This window comes from Plectropomus leopardus, chromosome 10 (assembly GCF_026936395.1).
Source record: "Plectropomus leopardus strain MGB_pleo_1.0 chromosome 10, ASM2693639v1, whole genome shotgun sequence".
NCBI classification, from domain to species: Eukaryota; Metazoa; Chordata; class Actinopteri; order Perciformes; family Serranidae; genus Plectropomus; species Plectropomus leopardus.
In genome coordinates, this window is record NC_142185.1 from 7,791,509 (window position 1) to 7,810,373 (window position 18,865).

The 18,865-nt window shown below is 38.7% G+C and overlaps 1 protein-coding gene and 1 long non-coding RNA gene across 6 annotated transcripts in view; one reads left to right on the top strand and one right to left on the bottom strand.

Annotated features, from left to right (window-relative positions):
* The window catches only part of LOC148188476 (uncharacterized), a 38,868-nt gene extending 20,671 nt beyond the window's left edge, over window positions 1–18,197 (top strand). Inside the window, exons 2-3 of the long non-coding RNA XR_015777609.1 lie at window positions 6,367–6,513; window positions 16,132–18,197. This is a non-coding gene — a long non-coding RNA (uncharacterized LOC148188476). The remainder of the gene's footprint in view (window positions 1–6,366; window positions 6,514–16,131) is intronic.
* The window catches only part of pcbp3 (poly(rC) binding protein 3), an 85,975-nt gene that overhangs the window by 50,375 nt on the left and 16,735 nt on the right, over window positions 1–18,865 (bottom strand). For all 5 annotated transcript variants that reach the window (XM_042494112.2, XM_042494110.2, XM_042494108.2 and 2 more), the window contains exons 2-5: window positions 4,146–4,202; window positions 3,895–3,961; window positions 3,408–3,513; window positions 2,959–3,080 (exon numbers count right to left, since the gene is read on the bottom strand). The gene's annotated coding sequence lies outside the window, so the exon portion shown is untranslated. The remainder of the gene's footprint in view (window positions 1–2,958; window positions 3,081–3,407; window positions 3,514–3,894; window positions 3,962–4,145; window positions 4,203–18,865) is intronic.

Consider the following 18,865-nt stretch of genomic DNA (forward strand, 5'->3'; position numbering starts at 1 on the left):
GTCACATGGAAAAGTCCCTTAGAGATGATAAAAATAAACTTTGTTGCAGTTCAGAGGCAGCCTCTTTGAAAGTCCACATATCAAGGCTGAATATGTCATTACAGCCGACAAGGCTGTGCTGTCCCAAGGGCTCCATGCTGCCTTCTTTTGCACAAATATAAAGGTGTATCTTAGACAGCTCATGGTACAGTATCAATCCGTACTACTGCTGGTTGTTTGTTTTATTGAGAACTCAGGCTTTCTAATCAACCCTGGAAGTTCGGAAATATGATGTGGACATATATCGAGGAGGTCTTTGTCATCAGTCATAAAATGGACATAAACTTACATAAACTGAGAAAACAAGATGAACAAGAAGTAGTGTGGAAATTAATTCCATTATTTATTAGGACTGTCAGCGTTAACAGGTTCATTGTGATGTGATTAAGGTATGTACATAATGCGTTAATTTTTTTAAAATCACATCAACTGTCGGCCAACTTTTCTGTCTTTAAGAGGCTGTACCAGGCTGAGTTTTAAAGCTAAAGTGATGATCCTGGTATCATATGAAACTGAAGGACCTGAGGAATCTATGTCATGCTAGCTTGTCAGAGAGCATGGTAAAAAATTAGGCTAAACTTTGGGGATGGAAAAATGGCATCGTCATTTTACAGGGGTACGTTGATCTCTGACCTCAAGATCTCACAGTGGAAATGTGTTCTATTGGTACCAGTAAATCTACCCTTTACAGACACGCCCACTTTACGCTAGTCCCATGCACTTTTTTGCTGTCATTTAATTCTTAATCAAGACAATCTTAGTAAGAATTGCTTTACCCTGTCAATATGGACCTTATAACCCTTTTTAATGCAAAATAATCAAATTGAAAACGTGATTAATCACGACTTTTTTCGTTTGACAGCCCTACTGTTTTCTTTACATTACTTTTGCTTGTCATGTGTTGATGTAATACACACATTTCATACTGCCAACGAAGGTAGCAGTGAACTTGCTGGAGTTAAGCACTGTGAATCTATTTTATATATTTTTTATACATATTTTTTAAGATATTTGAGTGACGTTATCTGGCAGCACAAAAAACAGACTGCAAGATTTGAAAGAAACTGCACAAATGCGCATCTTTGGTTTGACTTCACAGCTTTGTGTCCAGTAGGGCTTGATCGATGTACTTTTTTTAAAACTCGACAGTACAGTCTTTGGTGGACAACACTGAACCCTGGTAAGATTTTAGAAGCTGTTACACAGACCAGGGGTCTCTTCACACTTTACACTTTCAAATGGAAAAGTGGACTTTTACTTAACAAATCTGTTTATAGACGTCACAACGAAATGTCCTAAAGTAATGAAAATTAAGGTCCATGAAGTATTTTGCATGTCCCCACTGGCATTCAATCATCATCAATCAATCAATTCAACCTTCTGAGGTTGGAATATTTTGGTGTTGGAGTGAGCTGAAAAGGTTTTAGCAGGATCAAGGACAAATGTAATTTCATCTTTTAAACTTTGTTTAAAAAAACTACTAATAACTAATAAATAACTGACTAATAAATCTACCTTCTACCTTCTTTGAATGGGCATAGGAGCTCGGGCTTAAAATACCGTTTGTATGGGTGAAATGATCATCAGCAGGTCTGTGGTATATACTTCTGTTGTATGAAATGTCTGTATCATTGTGTCTATCTCACTCTCTCCTCTTCTCCTTGCAGTTCTTATACAACTACAGTTTTATCCAGTAAGTACTACTACTATCAGCAGAGCGTTACTAGCAGAAACACTGGGTGTTTTTGGCCCGTCTGTGGCACAGCGACCTTTAGTGTTAATAGTACTTATGACGCATAACAGGGAATAACAAGGGAATAACAACAAGGAAGTGCAGTGGATTTCTGCTCAAAATGTTCCTGTGACCTTGAAAGTTTGAAATAGTGAAAGCTTTTTTTATTATTATTAAATTAGCTTCTGTATTTAACAGTAGCCACTCGTTCTGGGGTCTTCATTATTTTCATTAACAATATCTGCTCAAATGGTATTTTAACACATTTTAACACATATTTTAACAACTGTACTCATTTTGAAACTCATAAATTAAATGGATAAATTTCTTCCCTTAGAGATCTGTTGAAACTCTTGATAATCCTGTCCAGGATGACCCTGACTATGGCCACGTAAAGACTCTTGGAATGAGTAATAAGCATGATTTTCCCACATGAAAAGTTAAAGAACTAGAATTACTGCCTCCATGAATTGGTCAAGTTGCACTTTATATTTAAATCTACGTCTATGTAAACATGGATGCTTCACATACATTTTTCCCCTGGCAGCACAGAAAATTTGTACAAGCAGCATAGTTTCAAGGCGGGCACCCAAGATTAGCGTCACCAATTCAGTTTCTGACCAAATGTCTCCCCTGCTCTGAGATATGATGTTAAGTAATGGCCAGAAAAGTTTTTTGAAACCGTTTCAAAGAACCCTAAAACCCTACAGCTCATGGGAGATTTTGTTTAACCTCTCTGTGGAACAACACTGTGTTACCGAGGTTAGCAGAAAGCAAAGAGATGGAGTTTGGAATGACAGAAGTATATGTCGAGTTATTTGATCAAACAGCACAGAAAACTTTATAGACTGACTGGAATGGGCATAAAAGAGGAAGTTAAAGCACTATATTAAAAATGATGAGCTGTCATTTGTGTACTTGATGTGTAGTTGTAAGCAAACACTACTTCTTTTTATAAGCAAATATTGTATTGAAAGTTCACCTTGCCTTCCAACCAAGAAAATGATTGTAAGGCATCGTAAATCCAAAATCGTCTGCATGTCAACACCAGTGGCACAGCTCCATCAACCATTACCCAGTCTTTAACGTCAAAGCGGGGGCACCTGTTTGCTTAAACCTCTCTGTAATGGCAGCAAGTAAATCCCATCAATTTACCAATGAAAGATCAAACGAGTGGCGTTACTCACCAGATTTGCGCTGGGCGTTGTGTTTCCAGGGCATACAGGGCACCAGAGCAATGTGGTCTCACACAGACACAGATCAGTTCATCAGCCTTTGGACTTCCCTTCAGGTTGATAACCAGCCCATGCTGAAGCCCACAGAAAAATATCAGACATGAAAAGAGAAGTTGCAGCAGATTACAAGACATCAAGTCATCAGGCTTTGTGATATTTTGACCATTTTTTCTTCAAATGCTGATTCTTGAACATGATGTATATCCCATCAAAACTGCATTGATGGTACATTTTCAGCAGATGGGTTACTTTTCTCAGTAAAGCCTGTGTTTCTGCACAGGATCGATACATTTTGAGGCAACCGAGACTCTCGAACCACCGGCTTTCAATCAGAACAGAGCAACCCATCAATCATGTTGCTTATAGAGTGTAAGCAATAACAGTAAAAAGGTCTGTCTGACCGAAAAGGGATCCCAAAAGTCTCCCAGGTTTTTTCTTCCAGGTCATGTGACCTGTGGCTGGCAGCCTTCCAGCAGAACGGGGAGACTGGACGTCTGGCTGATGCACCTAAACAGATCACAGGGTCAAGACATAAAAACATGGTGCATGACAGGCACTTTTCATGGCTGATACAGACTGATGTAAGAGATAAAATCTTGCGCCTCGGTGTAAAAGGGTTTTTGGCTTGTTTTTAACTGAATGTAACACTCAACTAGCTCACAAATGTAGTGAAATTTAATTGTTAGTGAATAAGGGATTTATAATTTGCCTGTGGGAATCTGTGGTTGAGGCTTGCTTAACCTCTATATGATGTGCTGGATCATTTAGAGGGTTAGAGCATAAAGTGATTCAGGTGTACTGTGGCCAAGGCTGTGTATATTTCCAAAAAAGGAAAAAAAAGAAAAAAAAAGCAGAATCCTCTGAATCAAATTCAACACAAGCACTTACTTTGCTGCGCCTGGCCAGCAGAAGCGTATTAAGGATCAAATAAACTGTGGAAGTGGATTCAGGGTATCTGTTGGAGAAAGGAAGATACTGCTTTAAAGGCAATAATGAATATGTGAAAGCACACCATGCACTCCTCTGCTGTTAAAATTTATTATTGCATTATCATGGTGCGCGAAGTAAATGCATGAATTTTGAGTGTAGGCAAAATTACTGAATGATTAATCAGTCCAGGTTGTGCTAATGTTTCTTACATTGTGCAGTTGAGTTGTTGATGGACAGCACTCCAGGGGCGAAGAGGAGAGGAAGTCCTGTGGATGAGAGTCATTTATTAATTTTGTTGTCAGTGTGACTTAAGGGATGTACAGTAACAGCTCCCTCCATCGCCATCTGCCCGTACCCCACTGAGTCTCATTCATTCCCAGCCACACCCAGAGCCACAATAAACACACACACACAAACACACACATGCTCCCAGTGTTTGAGTTTGTGTGCGCTGCTAAGCCTCTTCTCTTTAGAAGGGGACCACTGCCCTCTGTCGGTGCTTCGTAGGACTCACAATGTAGTTAAAAGGAACTCTGATTAAATGACTGGCTGCTTCTACACAAGTTAACATAAGAACAACACCATTTAGAAAAGGTGATTCAAGAATGCCGAAAGGATGCAAAGAAAGACAACTTTATTTATATTGCACATTTCAGCAGCAAAGTGCAAAAGAAATACATTATAAAAGGACATTTAAGTACAACTAAAAACATCACTGAAGAGCTAAAGAATAGAAAATAAATACAAGTAGGGTTGCAGCAGGATACCAGTTGTGAGATATCATAACAAAATTGATAGTTATTGTACCACTTAGATTTACTCATCTATGGTATTGATCACCTTTGTTTAAACATTTAATAAAAAGGGAATCTCTATTTATTTTATCTCTCATTTTTGAAAATGGTTTCAAGTTTAATCATAGTCATAAAACTTTTGTTCAACAAAACGAAATATACAGTTCAGTGTAAGAAATGAATACACATTTAAATTCATTCATGAAAGGCAGCCATTTCAGCTTTGATTAAAGGGTTGATAAATGCTTCAAATACTGTTATATTAATCAGTACTTGGATCAATAAAGTGCAATGGCAAATGAGCAACCTGTAAAGAGTAAAAAATATTAGTTTATTTTAGTTAGTATTAGTTTATTTTTTATATTATTTTAGTCCATTCAGTGGTGGACAGAGAAAATAATTGGCACCTCATTTGATTATCAGTGAATTAAGTAATTTCTCCAGCAATAATGCCAACAATCAGCTTCTTTATTGTGGAGTTTAGGAAAACTGAATATTTTTAAGCTCTTACATGTTGGTTGAGGAAAACAAATAATTTAATGACAAGACTGTGAGATGCACTTTTTTTTACTATTTTGTGGCATTTTAAAGATGCAACGATAAACTTAGAAAGGAATCAACAGACTCATTGATAATAAAATAATTGCTGCATCCCTACAGAGCTGCATTATTCACAGAACATAAAAAGGCTTCTATAATGACTAAGAAGTCATTTTACAGACACTGGCCAATCCATACAAAATCACAGACAAATTAGCTCATGATGTAGCAATAAATAATAAAACGCTAGGAGCAGGAGATAGACACTGCTTACAAGTCCAAAGTCTAAAACTAAAACTTGGAAAAGTATTTTCCTAAATACTTAAGTCATTACGCTGGAAATCAGGATTAAGTGTTAATATATGCTAGGCTCATCAGGGCCTTTTAATAGTTATAATATATCATACATCACGAGCAAAAGACAGACAGAGAGCAAGAGAGAGTGCATGACCTCACATAATCTACACACACACACACACACACACACACACACACACACACACACACACACACACACACACACACAGACTAAGCTTATCCTCAGACTGGGGTGGCGATCTGATCTTCTCTTAGCTTCAGCGCTGCACCGTGGGCTGGGTGGGGGTGTGCAGGTCCCCAGAGGTGAAACTCTATTAGCACGCAGCATGAAAGTCAATGAAAAGGGCCCCAATGTGCTCCAGCCCCCTGACAGTATTAATGTTTAATGATATCTAAAAAGGCTAATACTCACCCCTCCCCCTTTTGCTTTTATCCTCTCATTAAATATCCTCACAATATCGTCACCTCCTCAGATTAGAGCACTGACCCCGTCTGCTGAAGGACTCGCCCTTCACTGATGGGGAGCATGTCTCTCTTTCACTTACTATTTCTCTCTGTCTCACGCACACACGCACACACACACACACACACACACAAACAGATTAATGTAGCATTTAAGATGTGTTCGGGGAGAGGCAGCAAAGCACCATATGTCAGACTATGGATATGTAAAATAATACTTTGTGTGCACACAGCGAATTTGATTTATAGTTTATACCAGATGTATAAAATAACTCTGAGTCTATGCACATGTTTATTATGCTGTGTCTTGTTTCAGCAAGCGGATTCATAAAATAATAATGGACAACCAGTGGGACTCCACTCCCAGGCACCAGTGGGAGCAACGGGTGCTCAAGTCTGTGAGCGAGGAGGAAATCATACACCATCTTGGATCTTAATGAGGCCTGTTTCACTGTAACTACAGGTAAGAGAACCAGACAGGCTTTTTGTCACATGGATTAATAACAGATATGGGAAAAACACCTAAAACTGAACAACACACACATTAAGCAAAGGCTAGCCCCTTTTACGCTGCCTCTTCAAGGCGGGAATTTTACGCCGTCGTGCCGCCTTTTCTGTCTAAAAATGTATGATTTTGGAATGAGAGGACAGACTTTAAGGTGGCTTTGGAGGTAATAACAGTGCTGAAATGGTGTCTGTATAACCAGGACAGCCTGCAGGGTGGGACCATAAGCAATACTGCTGCAACATTTTAACGACGTGATATGTTTGGATCCACCACAGAAGATTTAAAAAGCAGACGATAGCAGCTAAGTCTAGCTCTGTCAAATACACTGCGTTCATCCTTATCACACCATGGACTGTATGGGATGTAGCTGTTGTGGTAGTGAAGCAAATCACACGTCAAATTTAATCAAAGAAGACTTAAGGTGATTGGCTGAAAGCAAAACCATTCAAATAGGTTTTTTTCTCGATCTGGGTACAAAAAGGATAGAAGGTAGGTATCTTTGAATTGATAAGTTTTAATACAATTTGGTTATGGATTATTTTGGTCAATATCTTTAAGGTATCGAGTACTGATAACCAGCCCTAGTGGCAGCATCCATCCAGTCAGTGTATTTGATGGTTTCATCCCTATAAGGTAGACTGTTGGCTGTCCAATCACCTGACCACTTATGTTTCTTGTCCTGTTGGACTAATTTCCTAGATATCAGCTCTTGCTTTGCATCATAACTGATGAAAACAATAGCCATAGTCAAGGAATTGAGATCTAAATTGTAATTAGCCAGGGTTATCCTTGTCACATCATGAGTGGTAATGGCCAGTTATTTGTGTGACATTATAAATCCTGTTTAAAGAAATAATTCTTCAGTTGACAAACATATAACACATTCAGCTTGTATCTTTCTCACTCATAATGTGCAACACTGCATGTCATGACCTGATTATCAAGATGAAGCACACTTAAAGTTCTATAAGTCTATACTGTAGATGTATATAATAACAACTAGATGTTAGACCCCAAGATGGCGCCTATTTAGTCCAAAGAGATGATGCACCAAAAATAGTTTCTAACTGCTTGGTTTACATCTGGGTTATGCAGACCACTGAATATGTGTGTATGATTATGATCAAGATCATATTTGTGACAACTGAAGACCTTCCTAGACCTTGTCTGCATGTTTAAGACCATTGTCCTTGTGCATGTCCTAAGTATTAAAAGGGCTACAGTCTGAAACTGTTGACTCAATATGGATGTGAAGCCCCTGATACACCTGTAAAGCTGAGAGTTGGCACTGTGGACAGTATTTGGGTCAGGTAAAAGTTTTGCGCATCTTTTTCCAAAGCTGCATTACTGCAGTAATGTTTTACGTGGAGGATTAATATGTTATTTGAAATGATACAAACACAATTTACTGTGCGGTGCCGTAATGAAACAGGGGCATTTAAAAACACAGATGTACTCTCTCGCACACATGCATACACAGCAAATCAACCACAAATGCACCAGTGAGCATGTACACACACAGCAGTACACCCTCAAGGACATACACACTCAGACAGTGCGAGCAGGCAAAAAGTCAGAGGAAATGCTTATGCCTTCAAACACACTCAGGAGGGGCTGCACAGCACTTAAGTGGTCACTTTCACACACAAAGGCCAATCACAGGAGCTTAGCTGGCCCCATCAAGCTTTTTAGCAAATGCTGCCGCGCTGAAATTGCTTGTTTAGTTAACCCTGTGTGCTACTGACAGAGATGTACTTCCATCACTCAAGTGTGTGTTGTGCCAAATGCTTTGCTTTGAAGTCATTTAGAAGGAGACCATTCATTGTGTGTAAGATGACTAGGCCTTGTCATATGAGAGGAGGGATTAGTCATGCTATGTTTTTTTGGAGAGTGTGCATCAGCTTTCTTGACTGCTGCGTTTAAGGGATTTTTGCTTCTGAGGTGTTTTTGTCAGAGTTGCTGAACACTGACACTGTGAGAGAATAACATATAAAAACTTCCGCATCAAGCAAACTCTACAACTATCACACAATAGTAAAGTTGCAATATGCAGTATATTAGAGTTAAAGTTTCTCAAACTTTGATCTGTAATTGCCATCACATCAAGAAGTCAGTTCCGCTTTCATAAAGCATCATCATAAAGCAAATTAGAAAAGTGCACTCAAAAGTGAAAATATCTGACAGGCAACCACTTTGGACGATTTTATTAATTTCAGCAGACGCGCAGACGCACGTTTCAGAAGTGTCCCAGAAACAAATAAAAATACACACCTCGTCTTATTTGAATGATGGCGTGTTGCAGGCGACGTTTTTCTGTGGCCACTGAATGAGAAATGTAGATACAATGTAATTATGAGGGTAATGTGTTTTTAATATCAAAAACACAGCCACAAGTCTTTGATCCATGTTATTCTCTTATAACACTTGAATTTTGTAGAACAATTTCAGTCAGCTATGTAGTCTATTCACGTTCACTTTTGTTTATGTGGAGTTTTTTTATATATGTTTTCTCATGTATGTTTTCTCATGTTTTACTTTAAAGCACACTGAGTTTACCTCAGTTTACCTGACTGGACATACTAATGGCAGAGGCACAAATATCAAAGACAAAAAAAGACTCAACAAGAGAGTCTATAAAATCAAGCAGGCAAAACACTCTTCTTCTTCTGAAATGTTCCTGGTATGGTATGACTGAGGAGAGCTGAAATTTACACATACACATACACATACACATACACACACACACGCACGCATGCACGCACACACACATGCTTGCACGCATGATCCCCTCCAGGCATAAACCTGGTAGAGATAAATTAAAAACAAAAAAAAGAAAAAAGAAAAGAAAACCTGCAGGATCTAGTCAGTTGTAGGCCAGGACTGAAAAACTGCTGTTTTTTTTTTTTTTTTTAAAGATAGTTATTGTGTAGGAAGAAGCAGCTTTGCATAGTGTAAAATCAAGATTTTAGTAAATGCCGATTCATCACAACAGTCTGCCGGCTGAGTGCAAGTCTGCTTTTTAGTAATTAGGTCTTTGAGAGGCAAATATCGGCCGATACTCGTGTTTGGATAACAAACATCTGTTTTGGCATTGATGCATCCCTATATCTATATAATAGGTAATTACCATGTAGGCATTTTAAACCATGCACCTGTACTTCAGCTCTACATGTAGCAATTTAATTAATTAATTTATTTTATTTATTTAAGCTGTGCAAAAAAGAGAAAAAAGAAAACAAAATCCACATAAGACAAGTAATACGCATAACAGCACTTGACATAAATTGATGCAAAGAAGACTCAGACAGTGCAGCATAAAACTACACAAAAAGCACATCACACAGAAAAAATAGAAACACAACACACACAGAAACACAACAACACAACAGTGTTTCACTAGTGAATTGTCAATTTTAGAATATAATACTCTAAAATTCTGTAATTTTGAAACTATATTTTAAATCCTTTACAAATAACATTAGTTATTGTAGATTAATGTGTATCTTACATGCCTATGGTTTACTACAGTTAACAGCTTGCTGTGGTTTCATGTGTTGATAGAGCACACAAAAAGTATTTTTATGATACTCAGTGTAAAGGTACCTACATACAGGTATTTGCAAAGTGTGTATCTGACCTTTTTATTTAATCGAGTATTGCATGATTCATACATCCATCATGCCATCCAGTGCACTTATGTGGAAAGGTGATTTAGTATCTCAGCAGGGCTACTTGGTTACATAAAGTTTAAATGTAGAAAAACTGTGCAGTTGGTGATAAAGCTGTTACAAGCTGTACTGTAAAAATATTAGGCAACATTAAAATCTATTAGATCAGATTTACAGAGGCACATTTATGAATGAAAAAAGCATTTAATTAAGGCATTTTATAATTAATGTCTATCCAGGGTACCTTGGTTTTGATGTGAATGTCCTGACACATTGCGTGGGAGGATAGCTTCCTTGGTTGTAGGTTGCTGCTGTGCTGCACTAGCATCAATTTATGACTGATGGATGTGTTTGGATAATCTTCAATTAAACTGAGAGGTCATTTTCATTTTGTCAGATATCCCTTCTTTGACCCCCCCTCATTGTGTTTGCATTATGTGTCTGTGCTGTGTATACACGGGTGCAGGGCCATGTTTTTGTCTGTGTGTATTACACGCCTGCATGAGTTGCAGGGGAAGGGGCAAAAAGCAATCGGCGAGGCTTCAACTGGAGATGGAATTGCCAGTTGTATATCTTGACGGTGGACATATTTATGCTCGGAGAGGCTCTCCTTTCTGCCTGCTCATCACAGCCACTGTTGGCTGGTGAACTGTGTGTGTGTGCAGGCTTTGTTTGTGCTGTATGCATGTATCGATAATACGAGACCATGTGCATGTGCACACTGTGTGTAGTGCACGTCACTTACATTTTGCATGTTGTGTTATATGTGTGTGTCACTAAGAAAGAGTGCACACTTCATACAAATTCTAATTTGCTTTGTTGGCATAATTTTGACAACAACTAGTATTGATGTATGATGTTTGTGATGTGAGTGTTTTTCTGAAAGGGGCATTTAGTGGCTTATTGTATGGAGTGCTGGAGGGCAACCCTCCAGATGTTTTTTTATTGTCTTTTATGCTATTCTATTGATTGTTGAGAGCTTGTGGATGCAAGATAAATTTCCGTGAAAGTAGACTATAAAGTATCATCTTATCTTATCCTATCTTATTGCCATACCATGTTTACAGTACACCAATGCAGGGTGTAAATGATGCAAACGGTTTGCGCACTATGATACACACTACAAGGGAAGGAGGAAATTATCTGGCATAACATTTTTTATTGGTCTGCCCACCATACTTAACCTGCCAGGAGAAGAAGATGGAGAAAAGTGTGCTCAGCCAGCTGATCCTGATTCTTAGCTCCTCTCTCAGTCAGCACTGCCCTCAGATAATGTGCACCATCCAATTTAGTCCACAGACACAAAGAATAAAAATATCACTGGACATCATCAACAAAGTAAATTTCAATGCCCTTTTACCCCAAACAGACAAAACAAGTGGTAGATGATCACTGTGAATAACCATAAACTGAGAAAGACTTTATAGACTGAGTTAGTACAACCTGGCCATTGCGACTCACAGATGCAAAGAAATCATTTCAGAGAAATCAACATTTTGCAACTTTTCTCCATTACACCATGCTTCATTCACCAAATAGTTTTTGGCTATCTTGCCTTTTACTTAAAAAAAACCCACATACATTGCTACAGTAAACAGCATGAGGAAAACCACACAAACCCTCAACACTGTAAAAACCTTCTTTCTTCTCTTCTTTTAAAAATGTAGTCTGTCATGCTGACTTTACATTCATCTCATTCTTGTAAAAAGCTTTATCTCAAGAACACCTTGAGGAATCCTCTTTAAATTTAATACAAACCTTAATTTGGACTCAGGGATGAGGCTATTAGAATTTAGTGTTTAAAGTTCAAGGTCACTGTGACCTTGCGTTTGTCTCATTCTTGTGAGCAGAATATCTGAAGATGGCCTTGAGGGAGTTTCCTCAATTTTGGCACAAACTTCCACTTGGACTCGAGAACGAAGTGATTTGAATCTGGTGGTTTAAGGTCAAAGGTCAAGGTCACAGTGATATCATGCATTGTTTTTTAGGCTTTAACTGTGTGGGTGTCCACCTTGTAACTGTATGGAGTGTTTAGATCCTTTATGTGTGAAGCATTCATGTTTTCACAGACATGGATGGAAACTGTGAGTGCAGCTTCGACGGTGCGTGGAGGCATGCAACTGCAGGGCAGTAAATCTATTTTAAATGTGTTTGGGGGCATGTTCAAGCTAAATCAGGGTGTTGAGCTCCTTTTTCAGGATTCAATTGCAACTATTAGATATTATTACTTAAGTAAAACCGACACTGTTGATGCTTAACCAAGAGGGACGTGCAAATGAGACTTGAATGTCCACTAAACAAAGTCCCAAATCAAACTACAAAAAAGGACAAATTCAGAGATAAACATATGAGCAAACTGAGGCCCGTCAGGATGATTTTCTGGGCTGTTACGTTGCTTTGTGTGATAAATTACATTTCACACTGGTTATTCAAATCAGTTCATCCTTTGTGACATCTGTGTGAATGAACATCGAGACACAGAGCCTTGAATACAAATCGCACATTTCTCAGAAACGATGAATATTGTTTTGTTTGTATTCTCCCGACACCTCTCATCACTTTTCTCAGTCAGCGCAAAGACAATTACCCACATGTTGTTGTAGTACGCCTTTGTTTTTCAATATGTCAACACTGTATGAGTGTTTTGTCTGAGAGTACATAAGTAATATAAATGAATAATATTTCTAATCAAAGCACTTGAAGAGCCAGAAACGCTAGCTTTGAGTTCATCATCACACCTTAATATTTCCCATCTCTGCTAAATGCTGTGAGTGCAGTATCCCTCGCCAACAGTTGGGGGTCACCCACAGCTTATTGTTGTCTGCAAGCTGCACAGAGGCATTTGTTGCTATCAGCTGTGACAAACAACTCGTTCAATACGTACAATTTATTCCAAGATTGCAGCCAAACACGACCTGCAAATCAGTTTTATGAGCATTTTTCTTTTGCAGTCACAAGTCAAACTGATGCTTCGTTTGTAGACAGATTCCTTATTGACATGTGTTCTTAAATTTGTTCTATTTCTATCATTTGTGGTGGTTATTAATCAACTAGCATCAATTTATGAATCCAAGAACAGGTTTTCTTTTTGATCCAAGAACAAATAGATAATGCTAATCCAACTGTTTAATGTGAATATGTAAGGCCCAAGAGTTTTTCTTGTCCTCTATAAAGATGAAGGCACATATTAATGTTAATCCTTAAAAAGACATTATCAATGTTATTTCCCCATTATATCACTCTAATTATAGTTTAGCTTATTCTTCATTGCCAGATGAGTAACATTAATGTAATGGCTGCATTAGAGGATATGAGCCTTATTAATCCAGCATACATCTCCAGAAGGAAAGAGGCCAGCCCGAGAATTCATATATCGGTTTCATATCTTTTGATTGAAGAGAAGTAGAATTCTATAATATGCCTTGTCTAACATATCCCAGTTCTATGTACACAGTCAGCCAAATGAGTTTCATGCATCATAAGACATGCCGCTCCTTATGTGCATGGAAATTGCACAGCTGTTTTTCCCCTTACTAGTACAATTTTTCTGCAGATAAAAAGTGCCAGCTTTAATACATCTGATAAATTACCAGTGGCAAACTGTTGACCAGTCAATTTTTCTGACGGGCTGTATTACCTGATTTTTTTCCCCCACTTTTTTTTTTTTTTATCAAGACATATTGCAAATGGAGCTTGATTGCTCCCCAAGGTGGTGAGTTACAGATTTAATGATGTTGAACTAACTCAGCTTTCTTGTTTCTCTGGTGAATTTTTTCACTTGAAGACAGCTGCTTGCTCCGTTCACTTCCTCTCTGAATCTCACACACATAAACAGGTGCACACAGAGGAGCCATTATTTGTAAAACAGTCTTATTAAAAGCAATAATTGCATGTTCATGGACTTGCTTGACTTACAGTTACAGAATGACTGACATGTTAATGCACACATTTCTACATAGTAAGTTATCTTCTGGGGCTTGTCATCTCTTTAAACAAACCAATGTGATCCCTCATCATGAGATGCATACAGTATCATTGCGTCCATTTAAAAAAAAAAAATTCTGAAATGTAACATTTTTATAAACTATGAAAAACAGCCTTGTGTTCAGGCTGTGATGTATTTTTTGATCCATTAAAAAATCGCCTCCCCAGTATAGTGAAATTTCAAGGGCCACTGCAGGTATTTGAAAGTTAAAGGATGTGATGAAATTATGGGCAGAATTTTTAAATTAGCATGAAACAATAACAAAGCATTGATTAGCAGCCCTTAAATCAGGTTTTTAAAGATATGTGACCAGGCCTGTTTTGCACAGGGCTTGTTGGTGCTCTCTGCTGGACAAACTTTGCAACTATTTCTAAACTATCTCAAATCTTTGACATACATGTGAAGATCTTTTTTTTTTTTTTGTAAACAAACAAAAGTTAATTATAGATGTTTCTCATCAAAATACGCCACATGTAGCCTTGAGGGTTAACAAACAAAGTTGTTCTTTTTTTCCTTTTTAAGAAATATTTAAAATCCTCCATTTCTTGCCATGTTGGCAGCTTCAGCAGTATTTTGGTGTAAAACCACAAATAGGAATGGTGATGCTTGTGTACGTCCTCATCATAGACTGCAGAGATCATGGACTTAGTAAACGTGATGTCACCCATTGGTTTGGCATTTTGGCCGTTTCCATCTTGGCTTATTGGAGCCAAAATTGACTATGTTTGGGAAAGCGGTGGGGCTGTGGAGTAGTGAGGGGTGGATCTGACTGAGAAGTCGACATTGAAGAAGACAGTAAAGAAGAGGACAGTTTTTGCTCCTGGCCGGCGCATTGGCTTCATTTTTCAGCCCCTTTCCTGATAATTACTGTCTTGGACATGCACATTGGGGTTTTTTTTGTTTTTAACCGCCCGCTTCCACTTGCAGAAAAGATAAAACTACCCGTTCCAGCAAGATTTGTGTTGGGTCCTGCAGGATCACAATGTGAATGCAGCCCTCCACTGTCAACACAATGAGAAATGTTTTGCTTCTCCAACTAAAAAATGGCAAATCACCAGAGGCCTAAAAATATGATACTATAATAACACTTAAGTCACATTATAGTATTACTGTGATTTTATGCATGTCTATTTTTCTGACTTCTGTCACTTTCATTGTCGCAAAATGTGAGTAATGGATTGAAAACGCAATTGGCTGATTTATTCTCGACCATAATTAGCTTTTATTTGTATTTGTAATATTTATAACTTGAAAAAAATGGATACAATATTACCACTCAAAAAAATATTGTGATAATACGCTGTATTGATCCCCCTCGACCCCTAATGTTTAACTGTACATCTGGGATAAGCTCACAGTGGTGTTATTTATCTATTCAAAAAAAAAGATTTTTCCATTGTCTTAATTTCACCCCAAAATTTCAAAGCCCGCTTGCTGAAACATAAATAAAGGCACAGCCCGCAAAATAGCCTTGCAGCCCCCTGTGGCGTTCTGACCCCACAGTATAAAAGCCCATTGCTAAATGGTAGATAGAGGTTGATAAAAGCCTGTTTGATCTAACCACATTAATGAGGTCAGCGGCTAAGAAGACCTTTTAACAGCGCTGGCGCTCTGATGTACATGCAAATGAATAGAGCTACACATCAAAGGTAAAATTGTCCAAATCCCCGTAACCTTCATGCTGCTCGTTGCACCAATGAACAGACATTGAAAGGTTAATGTGAAAATGTACAAATACTGCAGACTTCAGTGTGTTAATGTTTGTGTGATTTTCATAACAACTGCGAGTGAATCAGTTAGCTAAAAGAGCCAATCATATGCCATGTATTGGCTTAATGTACATGCTGAAAATATGTGTTTGTATCTTATATGTATATATGTGTGTGTGTGTGTGTGTGTGTGTGTGTGTGTGTGTTTCAGGGGAAGCCTAATATCCGGCATCGCTAAGCAGCATTTGACATCTCCACACCTTCATCACAGAGCCTTTCCTTAACACGGAGACGACACTGAAACTCTTTGATGTTCCAGAGTCTTTAACCACTTAATCCCAAAGAGGGGGAAAATTAAGAACCTCCTACATCTGAATGTCGTTTCTTTTAGTTTTCTACTCTGCACACACGCACACACATATTTTTGACACGTAAAGAGACATATATAGTGTATTTGTAGCTTAAAATGCATGCATTTGTGAATGATCTCGTGCATATTTTAAAGAGTTCCCCTCAGCCAGCAGAGATCACTTTAACTCTTCAAGTAAACACACGGAAATTTCCCCAACAGTCCTAGTTACAAGGTTTGCACATGACGACAGCAATATGCTTGTGTGTGGTGAAATCGCGGGGGGTAATCATGATGTCATACGGCTCTCCCTCTCGCAGAACGACAAAAGCGAATTAGCCGATGGATCAAATTCCATCAAATCTCGGTGCGTGGAGATCACACCATGCTGGTTAAATAATCTGCTCCCACTTTTGATTCGCCTGCAGGGAAACAGATTGTGGCTCAGCTCCGACGAGCTCTGCAAAATGTCAAAAAAATCAAGAGGATGTTCTTAAAGTCAGTGCCCTCCAGTGGCGTTACAGTTTCAGTACAGAGAGGTAACATGTTTGTGCGTTATTGTCAAAGTTTTGTGTCTGCTAATTAAATTCATAACACCTGATTCCAGCTTTCAGGGAGAGGACAATGCTCAGTTTTAGCTATTGGAAATATTGTCGCCATTGTTTGATCTGAAACAGATGGCGTGTCTCAAATAGGCCCGCAAAATGTCATGTCTGTAATGTCATCAGGTGATAATACACAACAGAGGGGAGATAAGAGGACGGGGTAATGTCGTGCAAACAAGAAAGCAGAGACTACAAGGCAGGAGAGAGGGAGAGCCAATGTTCCACACCAGGTCTGCTACAATATCTGAGCAGTTGCACTGACACAGTTTCAGTATTCCATTAAATGAATAATAGAGGAAGAAGGGAGGGTTAAGAGCATTTCCTCTTTCCTAATGTGGAAAGAAAAGAAAGACGGAGAGAAAGGAGCACACAACAAGGCGAGCTGTAAGGTGACGCTCTCCTGACAGTTAGTTGAACACAAGTTAATACACACTTTCAGCATTATTTTGGTGCAATCCAAATGTTACTCCTAATAGTACATGATGGAATTCTTAAATATGTCCCCTCGGGGGGTCTCTGAAATTTTTAGTGATTAATGAATTAGGTTGTACATATGGGGAGGTGGAAAAGCGCGGCTCGGGCTAATGGGATTTTAAGCTCTCCTTTTTCAGACCTGCCCCATTTCATTACGGCTGCTCCCCCTCCTCGTCACTACCTAAGACGCTGAGCACACGCCGGCGGCAGCAACCCAGGGAAATGTTTTCTCAAGCTCCTGAAGCGCTCGCCTCCTTTTCTACATCTGCTTAAGCACACTCGGCTGAGTTCTCGCTGACTTAGCAGCCTCTTCTGCGGATGCTTCAGGAGCTGCACAGAGAAGTATAAAAATAAAAAAATAAAAAAAATAGAGACAGTGTTGAGGAAAAGTGTGTCATGGAAACAGAAAGCACAGCTACGCCAGTCTTCCTTTGAGATAGCTGGATGAAATTAGAGAGAGGAGACAGATGAGAGAGATTGAACATGGAGAAATATAGCTGCTTAGGAGTTCACTGCAGGGTTAACTGACTTGTTGCCCATGTGGTGAATCCTCAGCCTAATAACCTATAAACAGGAAAAATGAAATCTATAACCTAATTTGGTAATCTGGTGAATCCTTTCCATTGCTTTCCTGCTGAAATTGCTTAAATATTTTTCTGCTTTGTTTAGCTTTTGCCTGTAATACTCCCCTGAAATTGGTTGCATTGATGTTGATGTCGTCATGTCTCATCTTATCGATACTTTCATATTGTTTTATTGCCTGTAAGGCACTTTGTAATGCAACTATGATCTGATTTGATTCAGTCCAAAATTAAATAACATTAAATCAAGACAAAGAGAGTACTTTCTTAATAAATTCACAGAGTAGAGGCTTCATCTGTCGATACTGTGTATTTTTCTTTGACTGATTTCACAGTGGCAAACCAAACTCTGAATAGATCAACAGGTTTCATCTGTGTCGTCAAAGCCCGATTGCTTTGTTCCTTTGTTAGTAGCACCATGTTTGTCCAGAGTGTAAAAACACATCAGTGTGCCACATCATTGCATCACTTAATTGCGAACATGAACATGTAGTTTATTTTGAGTCAATCCCACATTCACTGTCCTGCTGCCTTAAATACCTGGGACGAGCAAAACAAATCCATGGCTGAAAATAGTTCCCCACAGACACACTGCTTTATTTCTGTTTGAATGGTGTTTGCCAAAAAAAGCGCAGCTGTTTGGGGATTTTTTTTTAAGCATTTAAAAAATGAGACACTAAAGCCACATTTACACTGCCTGTTCAAGGTGGGAAGATGACGCCGTTATGCCCCCTCGCCAATCTGGATATAACGTCCGATTGTGGAAAGGGAGGACAGAGTGGTGTCACATCTGAGCTGGGAAAGGCCTGTGTAAAATGTAAAGCCAGAAACAAATGACCATGGATGGGGAGCTGTGATGTTTTGACTGTGTTGGCGACTACACCATAAGAGATTTAAGAGCAATTCAATTCAGTTCAATTCAAAAACACTTGATTC